The sequence below is a fragment of the Giraffa tippelskirchi genome, chromosome 12 (assembly GCF_054371585.1).
Source record: "Giraffa tippelskirchi isolate mGirTip1 chromosome 12, T2T-mGirTip1v1.2.pri, whole genome shotgun sequence".
NCBI classification, from domain to species: Eukaryota; Metazoa; Chordata; class Mammalia; order Artiodactyla; family Giraffidae; genus Giraffa; species Giraffa tippelskirchi.
Window position 1 is genome coordinate 32,470,957 of NC_137286.1, and position 12,712 is coordinate 32,483,668.

Genomic DNA, 12,712 nt, shown 5'->3' on the forward strand with positions numbered 1-12,712 from the left:
CTGGGTTGTCTTACTGGTATACTAGACATAACAGTATGCTTTTGGTACTCAGTTCTATCTAAAGAATACACCTTAGTCTCTTTCTTCTTGGTTCAGTTCAGTCGCTCAGTCGTGTCCAACTCTTTGCAACCCCATGAATCACAGCATGCCAGGCCTCTCTGTCCATCACCAACTCCCAGAATTTACCCAAACCCATGTCCATCGAGTCAGTGATGCCATCCAACCATCTCATCCTCTGTCGTCCCCTTCTCCTCCTGCCCCCAATCCTTCCCAGCATTAGAGTCTTTTCCAATGAGTCAACTCTTTGCATGAGGTGGCCAAAGTATTGGAGTTTCAGCTTCAACATCAGTCCTTCCAATGAACACCCAGGACTGATCTCCTTTAGGATGGAGTGACTGGATCTCCTTGCAGTCCAAGGGACTCTCAAGAGTCTTCTCCAACACCACAGTTCAAAAGCATCAGTTCTGCGGTGCTCAGCTTTCTTCACCATCCAACTCTCATATCCATACATGACCACTGGAAAAACCATAGCCTTGACTAGACGGACCTTTGTTGGCAAAGTAATGCCTCTGCTTTTAAATATGCTATCAAGGTTGGCCATAACCTTCCTTCCAAGGAGTAAGTGTCTTTTCATTTCATGGCTGCAATCACCATCAGCAGTGATTTTGGAGCCCAAAAAAATAAAATCTGATACTGTTTCCACTGTTTCCCCATCTATTTCCCATGAAGTGATGGGACCAGATGCCATGATCTTAGTTTTCTGAACACTGAGCTTTAAGCCAGCTTTTTCACTCTCCTCTTTCACCTTCATCAAGAGGCTCTTTAGTTCTTCTTCACTTTCTGCCATAGGGTGGTGTCATCTGCATATCTGAGGTTATTGATATTTCTCCCAGCAATCTTGATTCCAGCTTGTTGGCCATGGTCAAAGCTCTGAATTTTTCTGGGATTCAATTCAGTTGACAAGTTCAAAACTTTAAATGCATAGCTTAATAAATACCTAATGACAAATGTGGACTTTATAACTTGGAACTGTTGGCTCATTTAAATTGTAAAGCAATCTTTGCCTGCAACTATTTCTATAGTCAGTTGCCCCCTCCATGATATTTGGGCCTATAAGACTAAACTAGAAACTTGCTAAGAAGTTAATATCAATTTACTATTAGAGGCCAATTACCTACTAAACATTCCATAATTTCATGTTTGAAATTGATTTTCCTGATCCTGTTTTAATTCAGTGTGCATAATGTATAATGCTACCCTTCATATCCTTAAATGGATAAACATGTTTCCTTGGCTGCTGCTCATTATCTCCATAGAAGGAGCATGAAGAAACTTTAAATTTTGTGATTAATACATTTTCCTACATATTGTGTTAAAACTGAGAATCTTAATCTTTTCAAAATGATTTTAGATTTGTAGAGAGCAAAATTTTCTTATTAAAAAGAGTCCTGAATGATCTTTGATGAAATCATTTATGTAAAATAGATCCCATGGAAGGTAATGATGTGGGTTAGCATTGGTCTTGGCAATAATATTCTTTATCTCCATGGCTTCCAGTCGTAGGTGTTTCTTAGAGTAACCTCTAGAACTTTACAGATGCCCTGGTTCCACTTGCTGCTGCTAAGTCACTTCAGTCGTATCCGGCTCTGTGCGACCCCATAGACGGCAGCCCACTAGGCTCCCCCATCCCTGGGATTCTCCAGGCAAGAACACTGGATGGGTTGCCATTTCCTTCTCCAATGCATGAAAGTGAAAAGGGAAAGTGAAGTCGCTCAGTCGTGTCCGACCCTTAGCGACCCCATGGACTGCAGCCTATCAGGCTCCTCTTGCCATGGGAGTTTCCAGGCAAGAGTACTGGAGTGGGTTGCCATTTCCTTCTCCGCTGGTTCCACTTAGGCCCTACTAAATACAGCCTGAGAGGTAGTGGGGAAACTTACCTGAAAGGGTTATTCATGAGATACTGAAGCTAAGGTTGATAAATTTCACTGTGTTGGGGAATTCTCTGGGTTGACTTATTGGTATACCTGACATAATAGTATGTTTTTGATACTCAGTTCTATCTAAAGAATACATATTGGTCTCTTTCTTCTTGCTTGGCTGTGGTCAAAGTTTTGAATTTTGTTGGGATTCAATTCATTTGACAAGTTCAAAGCTTCCTTTGGGCTCTGAGGGTCTAGGATTCTGAACCCTCTTGAAAATTTTAATAGCAAATTTCATCCTTGTTTCATATATATCACATAGGGATAAATTCAAGTTGTTAATAATCCAAATGGCTACTCAAAACAATTATGAGAGTTTGAGAACATTCTTTATAGTTTGCTATTGGAATTATTTTAACCAAAAGTAATTGTCAGAGATCTGGCATAAGAAAGAAATTCTTTTTATCTACTTTCTAAACTCAGACTAGATCTCATCTCAAGATCTATAGATATTAGAGGAGAGAGAAGGAAAAATACAAGACAGATGAAACTTGACCTTGATAGAAATGATTTATTCAGGAGTGGTGAGCTCACTTTCCAAGAGTTTTTATCCAGGAAAAATGAAGAAATCTACATTGAACTCAGAGATGGACAAAGCTGTTACCAATGAAAGAAGAAATACAAGACAACTATAATAATGAAATATATTTGTTATTCTTTACTATAGAAGTAGTAAATATTGAAAATATCTTTCAGATATTATGTAGATGAAAATAAAAATCATCCTGTCTCTGTTTTGTTGTCTTGTTTTAATTGCAGTTAGTCCTCACTATATCCCTACGCTGCTTAGGTGGTGTGTATTTCTTTTCCCAGATGAAGGCACCAGTGTTCTTCAGAGGTGTCCCAGGTTACCACTTTTGAGGTGACTGAAATCCACTCAGTCCTTGTCACCCCAGTGGCCGTGCTTGAACTGCCTCAGCACTTCACTTTTTTTTTTTCCAAGAGGCAGGTGTGGTATAGAGTGAACCATGTTTTAAAGAGCAGATTTCTCCCCAACTCTTCAAAATTCATAAAGACATTGAACTGTTTTGATCTCTCCCGTATCTACAGTTTTGACCTGTATTGTGTCTTCTATCTCATTTCTGAGGTTTTTGAGTAATCGACTTTCTTCCATTTGGGATATACATCAAGGTGAGGCTTTTATCTCTTAATTATAGAGATTGGACATGTAAATCCAGCCCTAAAACTGTAAGTAGCTCTAGAAGACAGTGCAATAAAAAGCAAAGTTATTTCCAGTGCCTTGATTATATGAATCTTTCCACATCCTTTTTTATTTAGAAAAATATAATGTCTTCTGTTATACTTCACATTGAGAATTTGGCCCTTTTGTGATATGTGTGGAGACAAATTGGATTAAAACATTTGCAAGGATAATATCCTTGGTTGTTGCTGTTGTTGTTTAGTTGCCCAGTCATGTCTGACTCTGCGAAGCCATGGTGTGCAGCACACCAGGCCTCCCTGTCCCTCACCATCTCCCAGAGTTTTCCCATGTTCGTTGCATCTGTAATGCTGTCTAGCCTTCTCATCTTCTGACGCCGTCTTCTCCTTCTGCCCTCGATCTTCCCCAGCATCAGGGACTTTTCCAATGAGTCATCTGTTTGCATCAGATGACCAAAATACTGGAGCTTCAGCATAAGTCTTTCCAGTGAATATTCAGGGTTGATCTCCCTTAAGATTGACTGGTTTGATCTCCTTGCTGTCCAAGGGACTTTCGGGAATCTTCTCCAGCACCACGTTTCAAAGACATCAATTCTTGGGCATTCTGCCTTCTTCATGGTCCAACTCTCACGACCATATGTGACCACTGGTTGGTGACATGAACTTAAAAGAGAGAGTTTTCTTCTGAAACATCTTCTGGCTCAGTAGATGTTGCCACCAGGTGTTACTTGTGAATAACCTTCGGTGTAGCACCTACCGTGAATCCATTGCATGCTTCAGTGCTCAGTACAGTTAGGGAAGCACCAGCTCCTCTTTGATTTAGGAGTAGTAATAATACTAATAGTAGTAATGGTATTTATTGAGTAGAAACTCAATAAATTGACCAATATATTGGGCATGGTTCTATGCCCCTTATATATATTAACATTTAATCCTTATAACAATGTTATGAGGTAGATAACAGTACCATCTTCATTTTGTAGATGAGGAAACAGCATCTGGAAGTCAATTGGCTGGCCCAAGGTCATGGGTTTGTGAGTTACAGATCAGAGATTTAAACCCAGGTGGTTTGATTCTAGGCCTGTATTCCCTTAGACACTGTGCTCCTGTCTGTCTTTTAGCCGTAAGAGTTGTGTGAAAGAGGTCTTCCCAAACCAAGCATCTTCTCTCACCCTCCCTCACCCGGCTCTAGAGATAATCATGTTTTGGGATTACTCCACTTTCCTACCAGTTTAGGCTTTGGTTGGTTTTGGCTGGAAGGTGACAGCCCTCTACACCAGTAGCTGGGCTGTTAAGGAAGCCCCGCAGTAGAGTAAGAGTGTCAGAGGATGTATTTCAATCTTAGAGAAGATTAATTCCCCAGGGAGATTCTGAGAGGCTTCTGACAAGAGCACCACCATGTATGAAATTTTCTTCAGTTATGCAGTAAAACAAGTAGATGCCTTAAAATACTTTTAGAGTTTCCTCGATGGTTCTAGATCTCTTCCTGCGAAAAGCAGTACTAATAATCATTTGTCTTTTCTACTGCTACTGCTACTGCTAAGTCGCTTCAGTCGTGTCCAACTCTGTGCGACCCCATAGACGGCAGCCCACCAGGCTCCGCCATCCCTGGGATTCTCCAGGCAAGCATACTGGAGTGGGTTGCCATTTCCTTCTCCAGTGCATGAAAGGGAAAAGTGAAAGTGAAGTCGCTCAGTCGTGTCCGACTCTTAGCGACCCCATGGACCGTAGCCTACCAGGCTCCTCCGTCCACGGGATTTTCCAAGCAAGAGTACTGGAGTGGGGTGCCATTGCCTTTCTAAAGCCTTGTGAATAAGGAGAGTCCGAAATGGAGAACGGAGCACTTAACAGATGTTATCTCATTTAATCCTCACGGTAGCCTTGTGACGTGGCTTTCGTTGTAATTTCTACTTTACAGGAACTAGCCAGGGTGTAGAGTGGTTGAGACACTGCCCAGGGACTGGCAGCTAGATGGTGATAAGGCTGAGACTCAAATCTGGGTCCCTCTCCCTCCCATCTGTGCACATTAAAAAAAAATACTTTAGGACAGGCCTGGAACCAAGAAACCAAACTTTCCCTTTCCTTAAAAACAATGTGACAACATTCCTTGCACAAAGCACCTTAGTCTCCAAGGATTGAGAGGATGTGCTGTCGACCACTTCAGCTTTTCTAGTGGTTTAGCACGCCAACAGAATTTTCTTTTTCCATTCTCTCATGTACGTGTTCCAATACTAAAACCAGATGGAAACAAGGGAAAACTGTTTAACAGAGGCTAGTGCCAAAACATTGCCTTTAAAAAGGAAACTCCATCTGTGCGCTCTCCCACCACACAGCCCATGGTGAAGAACAGGGATTTCACAGCTGATTCACTTGTGTTCGTTTTGATTAGTTTTGACTAATTGCAAAGGTAGAGCAAGCGGTGGTTCCAGCGATTGCAAACTAAGGCAGCTCTCCTTCTGGAACGTGGCTGGCAAGGCGCTGGGAACCTGGCCGACGTCCTAAACAGCCTCTGAGCAGCAGGCAGGGTTTTAATTCCTGCAGGTGTGTTCTTCAGTGGCCATGACTTTTTATCCCTTTTAGATGTTAGTGCTCTTTGCTGTTGTATGGTGCATTAAGGGTCATGAGGGTTTCATTCATCAGTAGGTTGTAGTCAGAGGCTCTTGCATCTACCTTATTTCCCCATACTTCCTACCTTCTCCCAGCTTAACTGTGCAGAACACGCGCGTAGGCGCAAGACTGACTCAGGATAAAATACTGGCTCTACTAGGTCTTTCAAGTCTTTGAGTCTCAGTTTTTTTCGTCTATAAAATGGAAATAATATTCATATCCTCAGTTAACTGAACTTTGTGTGTGTGTGTGTATAAGGCCTGATTCCCAGAAGGTACTCAGCTTCATGAGCAATATTATTACCTTGTCATTCAGTAGGGCATTCACCTGTTCTTGCCATACAGGCATAATCCATCTGCAGTTTTTAGAAAACATGTTAGCATATGTCTCATAGGCTTCTGTGACCCATGTCATGTGAGACACAAATCGCATGAAAACCCAGATTTGCTGTGGGATTTTCCCGCCTCTCCTTCCACACCTTTCCCCTTTCCCTCTCAAGTTCACTTTCCCCTCCCCACTATGTCCCACCCTGCCAGGGATCCCAAAGTCTTTCTAACTCCCAATTTCTAAACTTAGCTTCTCTTAATTCTTTGTTTCAAATTATCCCCACTCCAAACTGGGATACTAGGGGACGTCCCTCTGCCCTTCCGTTTCTGAGAGTTTGAAGTCGTTCACTCTGATCTCATGAGTATTTGTGTATTGTTGGATCTATTGTATGCTGAAGTCCTTGTGTTCAGGCCCCTTTATCCCGTTTTGTAGGCAGATAGAACTGGCTTAGTCGTGGCGTTCCTGTTCCTGAAATGAGAGATGTTATTTTCCTACACCTATCTTCACTGGATCAAAAGAAAAATTGAAACAAAAGAAAACAAAGCATTCTCCGGGGTCAATCAAGTGCTCTGTTAAGCAAACAGCAGTTGTGGGAGAGGCTGGTACAAACGCCTGTGGACCCAGCTTTGCAGCCCAGATCAGGTTCTTGTTTGCCCAGCTCTTTCCTGTTACTTTTCCTTTAGAGAGAGAGAGAGAATATGAATAGGGTGATATTTCCATGCCAGTTACAGCCATGCTCAACCACAAGAAGAGTTTTCCCGAAGAAGCTACAAATGACCACAAGGACAGTGAGGGTTACCTGAGATTAGATGACCAGTTAGTTACTGTGCTCTGGGCTTAGCTCACATTTCTCTCTGGTTTCTCGTATCATCTCCATGATAGTGCTAACATGACTAAGTTGTGTTTGTCAGTTTGCTTTCTGTTTACCTCTTCAGACTGCTAGCCCCTAGAGGGCAGGATCTGTGTGTACACACCCCCTCCCTTTGTGGAACAGAGGAAGTATCGGGGGAATCAGGCAAGATCCCTCTGCTGCTGAGATTGCTGGTTTGGGCTCATTTCCTGGGTTGGAGCTCTGGCCTGTGCGCTGGACTGTTTCCTTTCTTTCTTTTTTTTTTTTTAAACTTGCTGTTATTCACACTAAGATGCTGCTGGGTGGTCTTTGAATTCCCTTGGAATTCCACATGTTACTGAGCAGGAGTTTTTATTCTCCTAATGGCCCAGTTGCCCAGAAGAAAATGTAGATTTCTCTGATTCCTTTGCCCTTGAAGAATCATCAAAAATGAGCAATTTCTAAATGCTTCCATTGTAACCTACAGTGGGATGCTGTTATCTCACATTTTCTGAAGAGTTCTGAATGTTTCTCCTGAAGAAAGAGTTCATATTACAGGAGAATAAATGATTATTTAATGAGCACTGAATATATCAAAACTTTCCCTGAATGTTCTTTTCTCTCTGTAATCATTTTTAGTTCTACATTTCCTCAAAGCCAGCTTTCAAAGGGAAAATGGAGACCCCATTTTTATTAAAAATCTCCCTGAGAATATTCATACTATGTCCCCCTCCCCTTCACACATCATTTTAACACAGATTATTTTTGACCCGCCACATGTGGCTCGTATGTAGCTTAGGGTGTAGACCTCATGCCCAACTACATTTTGATGTTTGTCAGTTTAACAAATTATGCTGCACTGAGAAGCAAGTGGATTCAGGATGACAAGAGTGTATCCAAGCTTGATTCCTGGAGATCCAAGTTTCTATTCTCGTAAGAGGAAGCAATAGGATTGAGTTGTCCTCTTAGATTTTCTGGCTAATATGAGTCAGCAGCAGTTACACAAGTTTTTTCTTTGGTTAGAGTCCTTTCCACCTTGTGAATCAAAAACTGTTTTTGATTCATGAATTTTTACTGTATTTCTCCCTATAAATGTAAATGTGTTCTTTATCAAAAACATAAAGTGCCACCAGAAAAAAGGAAAAAGTGGGAAAAGTCATGTAAAAATTGTGACTTTGAATGTTTCAGTTTCGCATTTTTTTTAATATCCTCCGCTTTTTATAATATTCTAGGTAAAAGTTTGCCTTCTCTTTTTCATTTATATGGTAACAATTTTTAATATTTTACAATCTTAATAAGCTTCATTTTAATGGATTTTTGGGTGCCGTAGAGTATTTAGCCATCTGTTGCTGGGTATTTTGTTTTTTTAATTTTCGCAGTGAGAAATAAGGAACTTGGTTTGGCCTTAAAAAAAGAAATACCCATCTTCGAGATGAGGAAATTGAGGCACACACAGATAACTTATGAGGGGAAATCTCCACACTGCTTCTGAACGGTGGAGACCACTGGAATCTCAGTGCTCTGTGGGCCAAAATGAGCTTATCCCAAAACCCATGTTTGCCAGGACTCTCTAAAAGTAAAACATCCTATGACTTTGTGTGCTTGACAGCCGGTTAATCATCTCCATGATATGTAACATAGTTTTAGATCAAGTTCTCTTTGAGGTACATATGACGCCTGCTCCTTTTAGAGTTAAGGCATTATGTGATTTTTCATGTGCATTAGCTGATGTGTGTGTGCTCACTGGTCTCTAACACACACACACATACATGCACACACACACATAAACACACATACATCTATGTTTGGAGAGAAAGAGAGAAGGTATGTGTCTTACCTAGAGTCAGCCCTCATATTCCTTCAAAGAGATAGCTTTTTGCCTCATCTTTTTGGTCTGGTTCATGTACTAATTCATTTGACATCTTCTATATTGTTGTTAGATGAGGGATGGGGAAGTGATAAATGTCAACCAAACATATGATGCTTTCTTTCCTAGGTCAGTGCATTTCCTTAATGATCCACGTCTGACATTTTATCAGATTCAGCATTTGACGCTACAGAGCAAATAGAATGAGGGAAACTAGCATCTTAGAAATTTTCTTTTAGAACTCTAGAATTTTATAGCTAGGAGAATTCTTAGTCATTCTCAAATACAACACCAACATTTATATGAAAAATGAGGCCCAGTGGTGTTGGATGGCTTGGCTAACGTCACTGAATCACTACAATCCAGCAAAAGAAGGAAGAAAGTATGTCCAGATCTTCTTAGCAGATTTGTTTTTGACCTTGACCTTGGGAGTGCCTCTGGGGTTAGATGAGACAGAGATGGAATTCATAGCTAAACTGAGTTGGAAAATTTATCTCCATGCCATTCCTTTTCACATCAGTATGCAGGGGCGACTATACCACTCACTCCTGGAAAGAGTTTGTCGGCTGCCAATCAAGGAAGTGGCTCTGTCCCTTCTAGGGTCTGGGTATTTTAAAAAACTGGGCGTGGGTTACTTGTAACAGCCAAGTGTGTAGGCTTATCTCACTTCTCTCTCACTTTTTCCTGGGCTTGGGGACCCATAAAATGGAGAGTGCTCAATGAGAGTATTTTTGAGGTGAAAAGCCGAGATATCATCTCCAAATGTGATGCACTGCCTGATCCATTGGGTTAAGAGAAGAAAATGTTAGGATTTCTATTTAAAATGTAATTGTTTTCTAATTTATATCTTTCCTGTATGCTTTGTAATTGCCATAATTTAAGGCTGTAGTTCAAGCCTGTAATTTACAAGTATGGCCATATTGGCAGTTAATACTCATAATTTTTTATTGAAGGGATGCATAGTCAAAAATGGCTGGAGAGGCCCAGCTAGAGCTGTGGTGGTTGGAAGCTTTTGCTACAATAATAACAACTTCTGGCTGGTGAACCGTAATCTACTGTTGTAAAATTTCTGGCTTCAGAAGTAGTTGCCCAAAGCAGTGAGCATGGAGTTGCCCTTTGAAATCAGCCCCACTCACCCACCTGCAGTGATTCCATGGCTTTTCAGAAGGTAAGAGCCAGCTGCTGTGCCAACTAAGTGTCCTAACACAGGTGAGGGTCTTGGCACAGTGTGTGGCTCTTGGTAATTGCAGATGACAGCTCTCCTTTTGGAACCTGAAATCTGAGAAGTTACCTGTTTTGGTTCTAATGTTAGGTTTGGTTTGCATGGCTCTTAACAGCTGTGGCTTTGCTTTTCGTACAGTATCATCAGGTCTGACCTGGTTGATTTAGTTCAGAGGCTTCTTTTCCTTTTGTCCTATTTGAAAAAGGGAAACCTATGTTTCCTTTCTGGACCTGACATTTATGGGTTCATCCAGGGGAGCCTCCTTCTTTGCCAATAGGGCAACGTCCTTGGTTCCCGTATGAGCAGTTCTGTTGGTTAGTGCATTTCCTCTTTTGTACATACTTATTTTTCTTTATTTGTCACTTGTTACGACTCATAGGCTGGAGTTTTAGAGACCATTTACTTAGAACATGGTTATGTCACCGTTCTTTGGGAAAGACATTTTTTGAACTTAGTTTTCCAAAAGGCGTTCAAAAGGCGTTCAGATGTATCATACCTTACCTGAAGGCAAACAGAAGTCAGAATATTCTGTTTTCTATAGGATTTGGAACTTTTTAAAGTATCACTTTTGTTTTCAGAAATAGTATAAGTCTGAGTTAGAGTTTGACTTTCTGTGTGTTTTTCAAGATGGTCTTTACCACCACCATCCCCCCATCCCCCTTTCTCTATCACGTCTCACTTCAGTTACTAATATTCCCTGCCTCCCAGACCCTCCTTTTGTAACCCATCACTATGGACCGCTGTTCCCTCACTCTGAAATCACTCTCCCCCCTCACCCATACTGTTCAAAAGACACTTCCTCAGAGTGACTGATCTGAGATGTTAGGAGAGAAATAATATAAATTACAAAAACCTTTATAGACTGATATGTTGTCTGAATACCTTCCCGGAGGGCATTTGTATTTGCAAAACATGGCAACCCCTCTACAACTACTGGTGACAGTGGTGGGAGACCATTTATTGAACAACTACTATCACACATTTTATATGTTCTCAGATAATTATATCTGGGGTTGATATACACACTGAATAGACATGTGTGTTTATTAAAATATTTTAATAATAAATGTTTTAATAATAATGATTATTTAATAATAAATAAGCATTATTTCATAATTATTTTTTCCTTATGTTTGTATTAGAAGCATTCATTTGCTCAACATTAATACTTAAGGACTCCGGCTTGGAACCTTTTGTATGATGACAGTTTTTACCTTGAATTTTAGAGGACAGCCTATTAAATGGATTTTGATTTCATTTAATTTGGCTGCTTTTGGTTTTTTGCATTTTTAACCAAGTATTATAGGAAAAAAAAAATGCAACTTGATACTAAGGAGACTTACATCACTCATATTCATAAATCGACTTCCTAACCAAGGGCACTTACAATTATAAATGCCTCCTTCAGTTTCAAAAAGTGTGTTTGTGGTGTTGTTTTTTTTTTTAAATCACTGTTAGCCAGTCTTCCAGATAAAATTCTCTGGCTTTGAGACTGTGATATGATAGAGATTTCGTTGCCAAGATTTTTCTACATAATATTTCAAACTCTCTTCCTTCCAAAATCGGACTTTATTTTGAGCTATAGTACAGCTCTGTAAATGTTGAGGTCAGAGGAAGAAAGAAATCTTCTTCCCTATAAAATGAGCTTTTTGAATCTGGACCAGAGATACCTCACAGGTCACAAGCAAGTGGGGGAGAATTTTGCAGGAATGAGTTTACATTTCCCTGTGACCAGTTTAATTTTGACGAAGAGGCAAGAATAGGATGGTGGTACTCAAGTCTTTTAAGGATACAGCACTTGGCATTATACAGTGTAGTTAGTATCATAAATACGTTGGTCTGTGCAGTATTGAAAACACGATTTGGATTGGAATGATTTACTTAGACTTAGGAGTTGGCTGACTCTAATTTTAGCCTAACCACATTGAGTCCAATTGGAACTTTCAAGTTTTACTTTGATGAGAGGTGCCCTGGAAAACATCACTTTCCTAAGCGTCTAATAGGTCTTATAAAGATAAGAGTTGTCTGTGTATGTTGGCAAGTCAGATACACTGCGACAAGTTGCAGAAGCCCTCCTGATTTGAGGCTTTTTATCACACATAGTGTAGCAAGTGGGGAAACCCTGGGGCCCGGAAATGGCTAATTAAGTCACAGTTAAGTGTGCATCATCTGTTTCACCCATTTCTAGGATCCAAGTGACCAGAAGTAACCCTGCGTAAGTGCAAAAATTTTGGAGACAGAAAAAAATATGTATTTGAATCTTGGCTCTATTACATACTAGTTGTATAGCCTCAGCTTGGCCTCGCTGAGCCTCTGCTCCCACTTAGGTAAAATAGTGGTTAAAAATAGCTATCTTGGTGGACTATTATGAGAATTGAAAAAATTGTTTGAGATGAGATATATAAACCACCTTGCTTGGCCTCAGACTATAATAAATGCTTAATAAATGTTAATTTCTTCATCATCCTCATCTGACATTTTAAAGTGTTCTTCTATTGGTGACCAGAAATAAGAGTCACTGGTCATCTGGCAGAGACTGAACTAGAAAAGGCAAGAAAGCAGCAGCTGGTGACTTCCCACATGCCTCCAGCAGGAGTGGAAATTTTGTGGAGGGGCCAACGAGGGTTTCTTGTCCAAGGAATTTGACACACCTTAGGAGCTTGATCACAAGTTTTGTCACTGCCATACTGAAGTGTATAAAAGTATCCATTCTGAAGATGGAA

The 12,712-nt window shown here is 40.5% G+C and overlaps 1 protein-coding gene across 9 annotated transcripts in view; it reads left to right on the forward strand.

Annotated features, from left to right (window-relative positions):
- The window catches only part of STXBP6 (syntaxin binding protein 6), a 257,691-nt gene that overhangs the window by 78,061 nt on the left and 166,918 nt on the right, over window positions 1–12,712 (forward strand). The window lies entirely within an intron of this gene.